General features: G+C 37.3%; 1 pseudogene; it reads left to right on the forward strand.

The window, feature by feature from the left end:
* The first annotated feature begins 14,655 nt into the window (after nt 1-14,655).
* Nucleotides 14,656-15,150, forward strand: LOC120595510 (peptidyl-prolyl cis-trans isomerase A-like; annotated as a pseudogene).
* Nucleotides 15,151-16,445: the final 1,295 nt, after the last annotated feature.

The following is a 16,445-nucleotide window of genomic DNA, read 5'->3' on the forward strand; positions in this document are numbered from 1 at the left end:
ATTAAGAAGGTCAGCATGCCTTCTACGAGGCTGGCAGATCACATGTGGCATGAAGGGCCCTTCCAGAATAAAGGTCTGCACACATGGATATGACTGCTGGACTCGTATCTTAACATAGAAGTCTACTCAAAAGGACTAGTATCTTAACATAGAAGTCTACTCAAAAGGACACAATGAACATGTTTACAATACCTGTCATCATTTTTTCATTTATAAGTCAGAGTAATAATAATTATTTCTAGGGCTATTGAGGAAATGATGACAAATCAACCTACAAATGACTACACAAATGTCCTACCACTTGATATTAAGCAATGCCTTCCTTGGCATGGACCAATATTAATGTGACATATAAACACTTTGCTCTAGTCAGGATGTCATCTCTTGGAATAGGACCAGAAGATATTCAGAGGGGCAGAAAAAATGCTCCAGACACAGGGCACAGCTTAAAGCAATGAGGTTTCACTTCCTATTGCCTAAGGAAATTCTCAAACTGTCCCATTCATATACACCACATTGAAGACAGTACCCGGGGGTGTGAAGGTGTCATCCAAATGATCTGCTACAAGCCATAACTTCTTAAAATATGCATATTTTATTGTTAAAGTCATGCCAATTTTGTATTCTATTCCAAAATAGATCCATATTTGCTTTAGCACAGGACTTAAAGAATGATTTACTCCAAATGTCTGTGTAGCATTGAGTCTCCAGGAAGATGCTCCATGTTTATGAGTAGGCTGGGGATTGAGAAACACAGGCCTAAAGCCTCTAGTTTGCCCTCTGCCTGGCTTCCAGAGTTAGATGAGATCTGGCTTCATCCCAACTGTCTAACCTCTTCTACCTTCATCCTCATGTCCCATCACTGCCTTCCCGTGAGCATGCTCATTCCAGCGTCCTGACCTTCCCCTGGCTGCTCCAGTGCCCACATCCCCGCCCCCGCACATCCTGCCTTCTCTTAATAAGACTGCAACATCCTTCAGGGCCCAGCCACATTTCTCCTTCCCTCACCACTCTTGTTCCACTACTCCTGTTCACGCTGCTGTTTCGATTTTACCCTGCACTACACAAGTCAAATTAGTTACATTTTTGTTCGAATTTTCATTATAGTTTCCATATGGCCATTTTCATATCTACTACTACATGTTACGTTTCTTTGGTAGCTTTACCATTACCCTCAAAGACAACACCCCCATTCACAATGATACCCACAGCAGTCAGTGCTAGACAAACACTATGAAATCCCAACAATGAATGGTTAATAACAAAGTAGACAGATGTACTTTGTACATGGCTAGAAGAAATGGTCTATTAACAAAAGGATAGACACTTCAGGTAACATCTAATGCAAGATCAATCCTGACCTGTTCAAAATATTCAGGGGAGAATAAAATGGCCCATCTTGACCTCTTTGGCCATCCACACACATATCACACTTAGCATCAATGGAAAGCAAAGAGCTGAAAGCATTGCAATGGTAGCAGGACCTGATTTTTCCCTCCCTTCTATTTTTTTATTCTCCCTCCAACAAGTAGAAGCCTTGATGGGGCCAAAAGGTGGTTTTTAGCATAAGAATGCCTCTAAGTTATCTAGGAAGGTGATAAACGATAGCAAGAAAACATCCATCTGTCATGAAGATGGATTCCAAGGAAGTACTTTCTATCAAGCATATTTCCTTCCTTTGCAATGAAGAGGAGGTCCTGGGGGAGGGCAGGAGTAGACAAACTGAAGGAAGTTGAAATTAAAAAGAAAAATAATGGAGGGAAGGAACTCCTGAACTCTCATTTAAGGTTGTCTCTGTTATGACTGAAAGGTGATTGATGGAAAAAGCAAATTAATGTTTTTGCACAATCCTCTGCGCTCTGAGCTGGCTAATACTAAGAGTACTTTCTGGCTGGGAATGGACTGCACACCTTTCCAATCCTGAGGGCATAACCAGTGGTTTACACTATAATACAACAGGGGTAAGTAGCTGACATAGCAATACTCTAAAATTGTTACGGAAAGATGAGATTATGTTTAGTGCATTCTCTCTAGGGCAGCATCGGGTATCTGGAAAAGACAGCTCTTAAGCATAACTCATTCTCCTAGGGTTTACTGAACATTAGTTGCCTTTCCTTTTTGTCTTAGAAGTCATCTTAACAAGGTATTACATCAAAATTTGAAATACAAAAACATGTTAAGTCAAAATTAATTATACATAACAATCATGGACTTTGGTTATCTAAATGTCTAGTCTGTTTTAGACTTAGAGAAAGACTTTGGGTTCCCACTTCCCATGCTCAGGACTGCTGCAGGATCTCTCCCCGGCACCTGGACATCTCTTCTGTGCTACTGCTCAAATGACAGGTGTTAGTTTCCTCTATAACAACTCCCCAAATACCAGCTTCCCTTGGTTTCTCCTCACTAAGACCCTCTTCTCTTTGCTGGTAGAGCTCGGAGCCTTTTATCTTATGTCTTTGGCAATGGCTCTGGACCGCTCTTCTCAAACGAGAGTTGGTAAGATTCCATCAGGTTCCCCTTACCACCAACTGCCAACAACAGCAAAAGAATCGCTTTCCTGCTCTATGAGCGATGCTTGCATTTTAACACCTACTTTATTGAGGTAACCAGACACTTTTTCTTTCAACTTTATTTTCTGATCATAAGACAATGAGGACCTATTTTCAACAAGGTCTCTTTATATGTGTGCTGAGTAGGGGATAACCAATTATTGCTGATTCCCACAGAGACCAGGGACCTGCTATGTCCTATAACTATGAAGGGACAGTCTTGGGATCTGGACTGGAGGACAGTGCTTGCTCTTCGGGGCATTTTAGGAAACAGGAAGGCCCTCTGCTTCTGTTATAACAGTTTCATTTAAAGTCTTCCTGAAGAAGCGGCTTCTATGTTCCCTCAAGTTGCTCTCTGATTTCTAAGCTCCAGTGGTTTATTTCTTCTGATTCTCTCCTTCCCTTCCCTTATGCTTCTTTCTCTCCTCTCTTCCCTTCCTTAGAACTCCTTTTTCCTTTCAATTGTTCTATTTTTCTTTTTGATTTTCAATGTTAGATCTTCATGATAAATACTCCTAAAAGTGTCTTCTTCCCCTTATAAGTCAACCTATACTAATTATTGAACCACTTAGAAGAAAGGAGACATTAAAATCTAACCAAATAGAATAGATAAAACTCTACCTCTTTGCCTCGATTACCTAGATGGAAAATAAGAGCAAATATTTAGTTTTGAAAAAAATCTAAAAGTATCGTGAGGGCAGAGTGCATAAAACCATTATATAATGATTCTGTTGAGCATTTTATTGATTTTTATCAGGAGTTAGGCTGGGGGTTATTCTCGAGTAACCTCAGCAAATGACTCCTAGTGCTGAAATTCATTGAAATCATCAGTCTCATTTCTAAGCATGCAGCATGAATGTCTGAGGAGTTTGGAGAATCAAGCAGGGTAGGAGATGGAAAAGAAAAGAATGATGGTGCCAACATTTCAGCTTAAATCTTCTTAATATTAGTTTTACAAAATGTCTGAGCAATGGAGTTTCAGAATCCAACTCTGCTTTTTAGCTATCAAAGAACTGTTAAGAAGAGCTTAAGCTTCCAGAGGAAAGCTTTGAAATTGACACAAGCTCCTTAAGACAGTCTCCATAGCCCAAGATACTGAAGGGCTGGAAAAAAGATGGATATGCCAATTTTTTATAATGATGTCACTGCCATGATTAAGAGTAGTCTTTAATCTTTTTTTCAACTTTCAAGGCGCTGCTGGGTTCCTATGATCTACAGCTTCTGTGAAATAGTGTTTCTTTCATGGTTCTCTCCTCTTGACTCCACTGAGGGCAGCCTTTATGTTAGAAAATATGGTCCTTCTGCCCTTGTAATGGGCACAGTGCAATGACCCGGTCTGTGAGAAGAAGAGCACAAATGTTGCAGATTCATAAGTGGAAGTTCTAATAAAGCTAATAATAAGTTGCAGAGAGAGGCCCAGCTGGGCTTCTCCACCTGAACTGGTTAGGAAACTTTACTGAGCTTGTAAAGTAAATGTAGAGCTTCTCTACGACGAGGCTGGGAAAATATTACTGGACTCCTCGCCCTGATACTAAAAGTTTTGAGAGGTGGGAGGTCATAAACAAAGGTTTATCAAAGACTCCTGACCAACAGAACATTTTAAAAACCAAGAAGATCAACAAAAAAGAATGTTCCTTGTTCAAGACAAAACAATGATGGAAGCTAGAGAACCTAAAAGAGTAGCTTCCTGACCTGACCAGAGAACAGGGCCTGATTCACACTAGGGCTCCTTAATCTTCGCTGAAGAATGAATGAGTGGAAGAATGAATTGCATCACTAATTTAAAACTCTGGCCCATTTAAAATGATCTTCCATTTCCTGGAGTAGCAAATTATATGTTTGTAGAAGAGACTAATCTCCTTTTTTGATTTCAGATTTAATGATTAGAAATGTCTCCTAAACATTACATCTTTGTAAGTTCACAAGAAACTCTACACGAAGCTACTCTCAACTTTTCCAGTTTATCTCTTCCAACATCTCAACCAAACTGTGAGGGGTCCCTAACACTCTCTAAAACTACCCCTGGATAATAGAATATATGTGATTAATAAGAGACTTTCTAAGTTGCTTTGGAAGACCCCTTCACTTCATCGCTAACCCTTTAATTACATCTGAGCACTTCTGAGGCCATTGGTGCTAATGAGGGATTACTAAGGAGTTTTAGTTTTAGGGAACAATTCTAAAATATAATGTGTTTGTATTAGTCAGCTTGGGCTGCCATACCAAAATATTATAAACTAGATGGCTTAAAAAAAAAAAAAAAAAAACAGGACTTTATTTTCTCACAGTTCTGAAGGCTAGAAATTCCAGGTCAGGGTCTGCCAGGATCAAGTACTGGTGAGAGCTCTCTTCCTGACCTGCAAGACAGCTGCCTTCTCACTGTGTCCTCACATGGCATAGAGGGGGTTCTCTGGTGTCATTTTCTTAAGAGGACTGTAATCCTATGAATCACAGCCCCACCCTTATGACCTCATTTAACCTTAATTACTTTCAGAAAGGCCCTATTTCCTGCAGTCACACTGGAGATCAGGACTTCAACATGCAAATTCTGGGGTGACACAATTTAATCAATAGCCATGTTCTTTCATTTTATTGGAATAGTTTGAGGATAATTCTGTCTGAAGAAAAAGAAACGAAATGGATGACATCCCAACATCTTATACCGCTCAAACTATAATAATTTGTGGCTTCTGGAAAGTATTTTTTTTCCCTTTCCTCTTATTTTGTCTCTCCTTTATCTTCCTGCTGTTGTCACCATTAAGTTAACTAATTTTCAATATTAGGACACTTTTTTAAAAATAATAGAACAAAACCCCCACTATTTTTCATTACAATGCATAATGTTCTACACTATTTGTAACTTCCCCTCCTGTCTGCTATAATCTTCCCTTCCATGGCCTCCAACGGTATCGTCAACTTTTGGAGCAGTCCTCCAGAATCCTGGGTCTATACATTTATTTTTGGGTGGTCTCTTCCTCTGATTCCTGATGTGCTCAGCCCTTCCAAGCTCTGTAACCTACTCCTTTGCCACATGAGCATACATGGTAGGTAGTAGAGACCTCATCCCCTGGGAGATCCCTATGCAGGGATAGTTTTGTAGAAAGTGGGTGTTCAATAAATGTTTACAGAAAGAATGACAAGTCTGTTGGTGTGACAGTTTTGCCATTTTCAGAGCAGGCTGGAAAAAAAGATATGACTAGTTGACCAATATTTAGTGGATTCTTTCCAATCTGGCAAGAGATGAAATAAGAATCAGAGATTCTGATGTTGACTTCCCAGCTATGTTCTTTCATACTCAGAGAAAGCAATCTTCTCTAAGGTTTAGTTTCCACAACTTTAAAGGGTACATAAATGCCTGTCTTAAAACAACATCAGGAGAATTGTTACATAAGCTAATATATCCGAATTCATCAGCAGACTGCACAATATAAAGTAGTTCTCATGAAATGTATTTTGAGCTTGAATAATGTCACATAAAAAACAATACCTCGCTTCTCTTTAATGTATACGTAGAAATTTGCTAGACTATTTACTATCTTTTAGGTAAATTCTCCTTGATTGAAATACACTCCTACAAAGTAAATTACGGTTTCTTCCTTATGAAGTATAAAATAGCAAGCTTCTTTCTATTAAAATGGTTATTTGAAAGGACTTTTGGAGACCAAGGATAATATCTATTTCCTTTTGAGGGGAGAGGGGGTAGCGAGTGGACAATAGAGTAAGGAAATCAAACAATAAATACAATTTGGTACTTTTAACAATTATCAAATGTATTTAATCTGACCTGATTTATTCTGCCAAATATTTGAGTAGAAAACGATTTCAAATAAGTTTCTAAGTCTTAATGTTTATTCCCCTAATCAAAAGTCTTCAAGGTCATGATACTTACTCCAGCATTATAGGGCATATGTGAGTTTGTCAGCAATAGTCCTTAGCTATGAAAACATTATATAATAGAAATTATTGAAAACAACTAAAACAGTGTTTTGAAGAAAATTCTAGAAGAATGCCTTAAATACTTATATTGGTAGTGAAAATAGACTGAAAAAATTAAACATACTACAAATAAGTTAGAAATAAAAAACAAAATATACCTTAAATAAACAGAAACAGTGATTAACTAAAATAAAACCAGAAATTAATAAATTACAAAACTACAATGGAATAAAACATAATTAAATGGTTCTTTTACAGAAACAAACACTAAAATTAATAAACTGCTAACTCACCCAATCAAGCAAAAGAGAGAAGCACAATCATTCAAAATAAGAAATGTTACAGAATAAATAACCTCAAATATAGGAAAAGTTAAAAGAATCTAAGGAAAACAATGTCAGGAGGATTATTACATAAGCTAATAAATAATTTCATTCAGATTTATACAAATAAATTTGAAAACCCAGACACATCAGAAATTGAGAATAAAATGTAACACAGATGAGATAGTAAATCCAAACTGACCAGTTACCATAAAGGACATAAAGAAAATTGTCAAAGAACTATGCCCTCAAGAGGCATAAGACCCAGCTGGTTTTGCAGAGGAATACTAACACAGACTTTAGGAAAAGACAAATCCGATGTGCTTAAAACTGACCTAAAGTATATTAAACAGAAGGAAATCATCTAAATCTTGCCATAAAAGAAAAAATAATCCTGATAACAAAATCTGAAAAAGAGAGCATATATACAAAATATAGGCTAATTTAACTTATGAATGTCAAAGCAAAATTTTTAAATAGTATACAAGACAGAAAGTATCGAATAGTACTTTAAAAGTATAATGTACCATGACTATGTGAATTTTACTGGAGAAATGAAAATGATTTGATATTAGAAAATTAATAAACATAATTTACCATATTATTATATCAAAATAGATCAGATTACCACTAGACTACAAGCAAATAGAAACCTGTCTTTTCTGTTCATCACTATATTCCCCATTATTACGATATTCCCTGGGACGTAGTAGGTGCTTGAATGAATCAAAGAAGCAAATGAGAAAGTATCATATAATAATTGTCATAAATTTCAAAAAAGTACTCTTAAAATTCACTATCAATTCTTGATAAAAATTTTTATGAAGTAGAAATAAACAGATACTTCAGAAAAGTATAAAACTCCTATGTACATATTTCCATTTAGACATATATAGACATCACCACAAAGGCAAGTCAAAAGTGAAATAAGTATACCTATTACAATTATTTTTATTAAACATTGTTCTGGAGACACTAGACTGTATACTTATATGCAAGTATATGAAAGAAGAGGTATGAAAGTACAACTATTATTATGTGCGTATGATATTATTGTATACTTAGAAAACATAAGAGAATGAAGTCTTACATAATACAAAGTTAAAAATTGGTGAAGATGGTTGAGGATATAATTATTATACCAAATTAAATAATTTTGTATAAATAAAAATAAAAATTACTTGAAAGATATAATGAAATAATAGTACCACTAAGTTAAAATACTTAGAAAGATACATTAAAATGTGTAATATCTATGTGATTAAAACTTTAAAATGCATTGAAGAACACAAATGAACAATTAAATGAATTAAAAGCATGCCATGTTTTCTAATAGAAATATGCAACATCATTAAGATGTCAATTCGCCCTCAAATTAACCTATAAAACAATAGAGTCTGCAGTATTTTTGGAAAGAGAAGAGCAAACATATTAGGGTTCTATTCTTTATAACAAAGAAATAAGATTACTCATATGTGGAGTATAATACTGAAAGCAACAAACAAACATGATGAACAAACAGAGACTCCTGGACATGGACAGTGGATTAGTGGTTACCAGAGGGAAGGGGAGAGAGGGAGGTAGGTAGAGGTAAAAGGGGTCAAATATTAGATGACGGAAGGAAATCTAACTTTGGGCTGTGAATTGTATACTTGAAACTTACTTGACTTTATTAATCAACGTCACCTCAATAATTTTTAATAAAAAAGAAAAAAACAAATAAGCAAGGATATAGAGCTCCACCAACTATTAAAATATATTGGAAGCTATAAGAATTAAACAGAATGTTGTACTGTTTCTTGACTAGACAGACCAATTGTACTACCTCTTAAGTAGAGAGACTCCATCCAAATAGAAAGGCCAGAGTAGTTTCAAGTTTACATAATAAAGGTAACATTTTAAGTCAATGTGAATATTGATTATTTTGTAAATGGTACTAGAACAACTAGATTGCCATCTGAAAAAATAAAGGCATATCTTTTAGTGCATATTTTACATTAAAATAAAGTCAGGATGGATCAAAAATTCAATTACAATAATGAAAATACTAAAGGTACTCAAACTATACTATGGAGAGATTTTGTATTATAGTTTTTAATGGGGAAAAGTCTTACTAAGTATGACACAATAATCCAAACACAAATAAAGAGAAAGATCCACACATTCGCTCACAATAAAAAAGCTTCTGCGGAGCCAAAAAGAGGATAGAAGGTATACAATAAATAAGATCGGAAGGCAAGTGACATAATGGAGATAATATTTGCGAATACTATTATTATATATTAATTAAATTAATATATAAATTAATATATGGTTAAATTAATATAATTATTTATTAATTTCCTTAATATATAAAGATTTCTTTATATATTAATCACTTCCTTTTCTCAAATCAATGAGAAAAGGCCAGAAACAAGTAGGGGGAAAAAAGCAAAAGAAAGAATATTTATTTCTACAAAGACTCTTAAACATAAGGATGTTCAACCTAACTCTGAAAGCAAACAAAAAATACAATCTGATATTTTTCACCTACCATAAGTTCACCTAGTCTAAAAGTTTTTTAAACCCGATAAAGCTTTGCGTTGGCCACAGTGTGAGTAAACAGGTACCCCATTCTTTCCCAGAGATACAGGAAGTTGGCAATATTAACAAAATGTAAGACACATCTTTGTGCCATAATTTCGCTCTGAGAATTCATACCACAGATACATTCCCATGTGTGTGAAATTATGTATGTACAAAGATATTTATCACAACATTGTTTGATATAGCAAGAGAGGACATGACCCAAATGTATTAAATAAGTTCTAGTACTTGCAGACAATAAAAGTCTATGCAGCCATTTAAAACAAAGAAACAATTTAACAAGACCTAATATGTTAGCAATCCCCAAGGTAAAGTATGTTGCTAAATAATAAAAGCAGGATGAAGGATACCGTAAATAGTTTGCTGATCTTTTTGTAAAACTGAAAGAAAAGAGAATAGCATATTTACATATGTGCTTGTCCGTGTGTAGGATACTCTGAGAGGGCCGTAAGCCCCTGGAGTTACTGGGGCTCATCTCCCTGAGAGAGAGGCCATTGTCTAAATCTGTACCTTTTTTAACTTTTTTGATTTAATATCATATGCACATATGGTTTTTAAAAATAAATACATTTTTAAGAAATAAATAATGTTTAAAGTCCCAAACTTTGTTCTTTTCTTTATGGAGACCTTATTGCTTACAACTAATCAAAAAAAAGTTCAATATAGGGAGAAACAGCTTTTAAAAGGAAAATAGTATTAGGGAGATACAGCCATAGACTGGAAAAGCAAATGTTTTTCACCTTTTCTTCTTTTCATCCATGTAACTACACAAAAAAGATTTAAGTGAGTTTAGTGCATAACAACTATATCTCTGTGAGCACAGGAGGTTGCCCCTACTCTGCCCACCTCAGTTCCTGCATTTTTATAATGAGCTCGTTGGACTAGATGCTCTCCAAGGTCTCTCTAAATCCAGAATTCTATAAAAACATCACTCTGATCTTTCCCTGAGGTCATTTTCTTAACTTGCTTCAACATTAGCCCACAAATTAGAGATTACCAGCTGCTAACTACTGCTTGAAACTTCTTCATTTAAATAAAATGGTTCCCTTCTCAATCTTTTTCTTACAGCCAAGTTTATGATTTAAATAGATTTTGTATATCTCTTTTTAATAACAAAGCTTATATTTATATAATCCCAATTTACACCATTGTCTGTTTTTCTAAAAGCCAATGTTCCTTCTCATTCAAATTATGCCTAACTGAAATTTAAAACATGGAAACTTTGTCTAAACAGGAGGTATAAAGTAGTTTCCCCTCATAGCTTTTCTAAAAGACAAGCCAATATTCAGGACAGAATTTTTCACTTCCTGTAAATAATTTGCAGAAGAGTCCTCTGCTCTCTCTTCTGAAAAGCCCTGGAACCCAGGATGTGTGTCCTTTTGGATCCAGGCTCACCCTTCACCAGGAAGGTTTCCGAAAAGTGGGTCTGTTTTCCAGAGCCTTACTTAGTGGGGACATTAGCCATTTCCTTAAGCCCTTTTTCATTTTTCCTGCTTAAATTTTGCCTTTTGGTAATTTCTAGTAAAGCCCTAATGTCTCATTTTCTGCCCAGTGACAAGCTTGAGGGAATATTATTTAAGTCATTTGACCAAAAAACATTTTGGAGCATGGAAAGGACATAGATTTTTTTGTAAAAAAAGGTTTACTTGGATTCAAATCCTTGTTCAATGATTTGTAAGTTGTGACACGATGATATAAATTTCTCTCAGGCTGTTAGAGCCTCTACTTTCTTATTCATGAAATGAAAATAGTAACACCTACCTTGCAAGGTGTTTGCAAAGATTATAAAAAATAGATGATACATAAAATAGATAATATATGATATATACAGTATATATTACATATATAACATATATGTATATGTTATATAAGGTATATTAGTGAAAGGGGTAAAAACATGGACTTTTACTCATTACTTAACCATTCAACCTCAATTTCCTTTTCAGTCAAACAGATATTAGTGGGTCCTAACTCAGTGTTGTTGGAAGGGTTAAGTGATTGAACACACATAAAGCACACCTACACTGCCTGGCAAAGAGTAAGCCTTCAACAAACATATTCTAATGATACTATATGGCAAGGTCCCCTGATAGTATCAGTAGTCAGTAAGCGGTTGGTATTATTGCTGTTGTTCGTTATTTCAGTGACCGTCCAGAAGCACAAATGCAGGGATTCAATGGAATTTTAGGGTGCTACAGGAATGGACCTCACACAACACAACCAAGAAGAAACAACACAGCCAGCGAGGCCGGAGTTCAAGGAGAACGTGAGCAGCATTTGCTCTCCCTGCTCTCTAAACAAGACGGTCTCAGTGCCAGGCTTTGTATTTTCAAAAGATGGCCAAGACCTTCTTCAGGGAAGAAGAGATGACAGCATAGTGGCTGAGGAAGGCGCAGGACTGGTAGTGGGGAAACACCAGCTCCACCAGCAACATCAACACCACACCAATTCCTGGCTCTTTTTCCTCATTCACTTAATGAGGGTTTATCTAGTTTCAGGACAAGTGCAAAATATAACGATTCTCCAAAAATCTTACCTTTGGATCTGATTCCCAGATCTTCTGAGAATGGGCAGGGAGGGTGTTGATGGGGGTTGAAGCAAGAGAGAATAAAGGCAACAGAGAATGGGGGTGCACATGCAAGTGAGAGCTTCACAGACGACCTTTCTCCTCGGCCCCAAGAAAAGAATTACATTAATCCTAGGGAAATTCTCTGAAGTGTCCTCCAGGAAAACGTCAAACTACAGGATTATCATATCAGCTCATCTGAAAAAACACAGTGGGTGGACCACAGGGCACACATTCAAGTCCTACGAGCTTCATGCCTATAGCACCAGCAGTTTTGAGGGCAAACAACTCAGTCCAGAGTATTGATTCAGTAGCCACAGCAATAGGCATTCTGCTTAAAAAGTCTGTTTGTGATTAGCATCCCCACCCTGTCAAGACAGAGAACAGAGGCAGGGTGGACAGAGGCAGCTGACTGCATTGTCCCCAGGACACAACTCCAGACCTGGGACAGAAACCCTTTATTGCCTGAAAGTTTTAGAGCATGAGGAGGAAGATTTTCAGCTCAATTAGCTCTTAATAGTCCTGATGCTCAGTCTCGGGGATGAGCTGTGAAAATACTAAAGCCATTACCAGGGGCCAGAGTAGTCAGTTGTGTTTGAAATGTCAGTGCATTTTGCCTGACACCACCCTCCCCCTTCCCACTGTCCTTTCCAATCAGAGGTCCTCATATTTAGTAACATTTCACAAGGGCAAGGAATCGTCCTTCAGTATTGGAGTCAGGGACCTTGTAACACCCATGAAGTCAACTACAGCTTTGCTCTGCACCTGGAGAAATAAGCCAGCATCAGAGATAGGAAAGGATTTGGGATCTGAATAACACGCACATGAGTTCTGAAGCAGTTGCAAGCTCCTTCTCCCAGAGGTAGCTCATCGAATCTTCTGAGGAGATAAGGGGACCCACAGGGGTAGAGAAAAGAGACTGGGAAGAGCATGTGGGAAGATGTGGGAAGACCCAAGTTCAATGTCTCTATAAGCGAAAGAGAACATCAAATGGCAATTATCTAGTATTGGCAAAAGATTCCAGGACTGTAACTCTTTGTATTCTAAAATCTGAGAGTAAATTGACAGCACCTGGACTTGTTGTTAACCGATACCACTGTCTCTTCCACAGTCCCCTTGCATTTAGGTGGAGCCATATGACATGTTCTCAACAGTGGACTATGGGCAGAAGTGATATGTGTCATTTCTAAGCTGAGAAGGTCAAGAGTGGACGTACTTTCTTCATGTTCCCTTCTTCTCTGTCTTCCAGATCAGAGGACCCAGTGGGAGGCTCTGAGGACCGGAGGAGGATGGAGCCACGATATACAGGAAGCTTGAGTCTCTGATAACTGCGAAGAACAGAACAGATCTCCACCACTCCCAACCCTAGGCAATAAACCGAATAAAAAATCAGGCTTTGACCTGCTAGCCACTGAGATTTTAGTTGGTTACAACCACCATCAATTACTCTGACAACATAACAATCAGAGTTGCAGACAAAATATTGATATATTTTTATATAAATGTATTTTGATAGAAATATAGATATATTTATAAACAACAAAATAATTGAAAATAACTATCCAAAAGTAGGGAATTGGTTAAATAAATTATGGTACATCATATAGCCATTAAAACACATGTCCTTAAAATAATGTTTAATGATATGGAGATATGACATAAAGTTAAATGGACTTAACTCTTTCTTTTTTTGACTGCAGAGTCCAGCAATCACAAAGTAATTGTAAATTAACTCAAATGCATTCTTTAGAGTCTTTGGCGGGCGGAGGTGGCAAGGAAGAATATATACATCATAGAATTATTTTTTTAATTCCCCCTTTCTCTCCTGTCCACTCTTCTTAATTATCTCTTCAAAAATTCTTGCACGAACTTTCCTCCACCAACTCACTTACTTCTAATTCTTCTCTTCCTTCTTTTCCCCCAATACTTCACCCAAACCTAAAGGACAGATCTACCTACAAAGGATGAATGAGCAGGAGGAAGGCGAAGATTGGTAATAGTCATATATCAACAACATTCACCCATCGCCCATACTTGTGGCAGAAGAAACTTCATTTTCTACATCTTTCCAACATCAGAATCTTGCTTACCTCTCCTCCAAGATCAAAGAGAATTCTGGTCATTGGAGGAAAACTAAAGAGGTTTTCATTGCCATTTAAAGTAATTAAGGATGCTTTCAGGCAGAGAGGGAAAGCATGTTTAGCCTGGCAAAGGCCTCAGTCATGACGTGGAAAGAAAAGGGGTTAAAGTTATATTAAACGAATAAAAGTTCTCTTATTAAAGAAAATAATTTTCTTAATGATGAGATGATTTTCATTCTTGATATTATGGAAGAAAGTCAGCTGCACCCCAGATTGGAATTTCCTCTCCAACACCATCTCCATGTACATATCCTATTTTCCACTCTACTACCCTATCCATGGAACAATAATTTCCCCATCTTCTGTGGGAGAGTGCCCTCAGTTTGGATTATCCCAACTTCCAGAGCAGGAGTAAGTGGCAGAGTTACATGTTATTTAGCAGATGGAATAAACTAGAAAATGTGAAGATATAAGAAAGGATCTGATGGAATGACATTGGATTGTTTTATAGGAAAGGAAGATACGTCCTAGAGAAAAGGAAACTGAAGGAATTAAGGAAGATGAGCGTGTAGGCCTTACAGATGCTGCCGTCCCAGAGCCACCCACACTCTGCCATGGTCAACCCCACCATTCTCATCAACATCACCATCAGTGGCAAGTCCTTGGGCATCATTTCCTTTAAGCTGTTTGCAGACAAAGTTCCAAAGACAGCAGAAAACTTTCAAGCTCTGAACACTGGGGAGGAAGGATTTGGTTACAAAGTTTCTTGCTTTCATAGAATTATGCCAAAATTTATGTGCCAGGGTGGTGACTTAAAACGCCACAATGGCGTGGGTGGCAAGTCCCTCTATGGGAGAAATTTGATAATGAAAATTTCATTCTGAAGCATACGAGTCCTGGCATCTTGCCTCTGGCAAACGCTGGACCCAACCCAAACAGTTCCCAGTTTTCAACTGCACTGCCAAGACTGAGTGGTTGGATGGCAGGCGTGTGGTCTTTGGCAAGGTGAAAGAGGGCATGCATATTGTGGAAGCCATGGCACACTTTGGGTCCAGGAATGGTGAGACCAGCAAGAAGATCACCATTGCTGACTGTGGACAACTCTAATCAACTTGACTTGTTTTATGTTAACCAGCAGACCATTCCTTTTGTAGCTCAAGAGAGCGCTCCTTACCCCCATTTGCTCAGAACACCCTATAAACTTTGTGCTCTCGCTGCAGTTCACTGGTTTCTAGATTTTCCTTGTCCTCCTCCAAGTCTAGCTAGGTTGCAGAGTTAAGTTTATGATTATGAAATAATAGCTAAGCAAAAAAAGCAGTGTATGAAGTGAGATAATAAGAAAAAATGTTAGGAAAAGTAGAGTCACGTGGGACACACACATACACACCATCACACACCCTCCCCTCCCTGCAAAAATGCCTAGACAACATTATTTGGGTTCAAAAGAATGAAACGTTTTTATCTGGGGTACAGTACTAGGCCAACTACCTAAAGCTTTTAATTAAAAAAATTGCTTAAACATTCATTGCATTTAGGTCTAGGAAAATGGCAACTGATTTGTTGATACTAGGTGATAAGAACTTTTTGGATGATAGGTGGTAAGAACTATTTTCTATAAGACAATCAACCCGACTAAAGAAATCTGCCTTTCCCGCTTCCGCAGAAAGTAGCTAGAGGCACACCCTATGGGGCATCCCATTTCCCTATGAAGAAAGCGGCCCACTGTAAATTTTTGTGTGTGTGTTTAATTTTCCTAGTCACCTATCCAGCTAAAAGAGCAAACACAAAAATACTAAAAGTGGTTACCCCTATGTTATGGGATTAAGGGTGAAATTTGTTTTCTTTGATGTATTTTCATTATTTTCTGAATTCTCTACAATAAGAATAAATTATTTCATAAAGAGAACAAAATAAATGTTGTTTATATATTAAAATCCCTGCAATCCTATTACAACTGAACATCTTCTGTGCAGGTGGCATCAAAAAGAAGCAGGTTTTTTCCCCCCACAAATGAATTAAGAGCGGAAGTCTATCCCAGATGTAATAATACCTGTGGGCACCACTGACTTTTAGGGCTCTCCATTAGCCCCCTGAGACTTCACAGCATCCCTGGGAGGTAAGAAGTTTATGAGATGAATAACAGGGTCAGAAAGGCACTTTATCTCTTAGTGAAAGGCTACTGACTGGATTCCAGAGAATAACTTGGAGCTTAAGGTGCCCTGGCCAGAGTTGCCTAAAATAGGAAGCTTCTCCATCTGCAATTCACACACATACCCACAAACCTCTGTGTCCATGAGTCCACAGCTTATACACTCCCAAACACCTGAATCTGTGACTTATGCAGGAGTAAAGAAGGAATTGTGCAACCCCAAGCATGATCCTCACGCTCCTCTTGGTTCCCCTC

The sequence above is a fragment of the Pteropus medius genome, unplaced genomic scaffold, assembly GCF_902729225.1.
Source record: "Pteropus medius unplaced genomic scaffold, Ma_sr-lr_union100, whole genome shotgun sequence".
NCBI classification, from domain to species: domain Eukaryota; kingdom Metazoa; phylum Chordata; class Mammalia; order Chiroptera; family Pteropodidae; genus Pteropus; species Pteropus medius.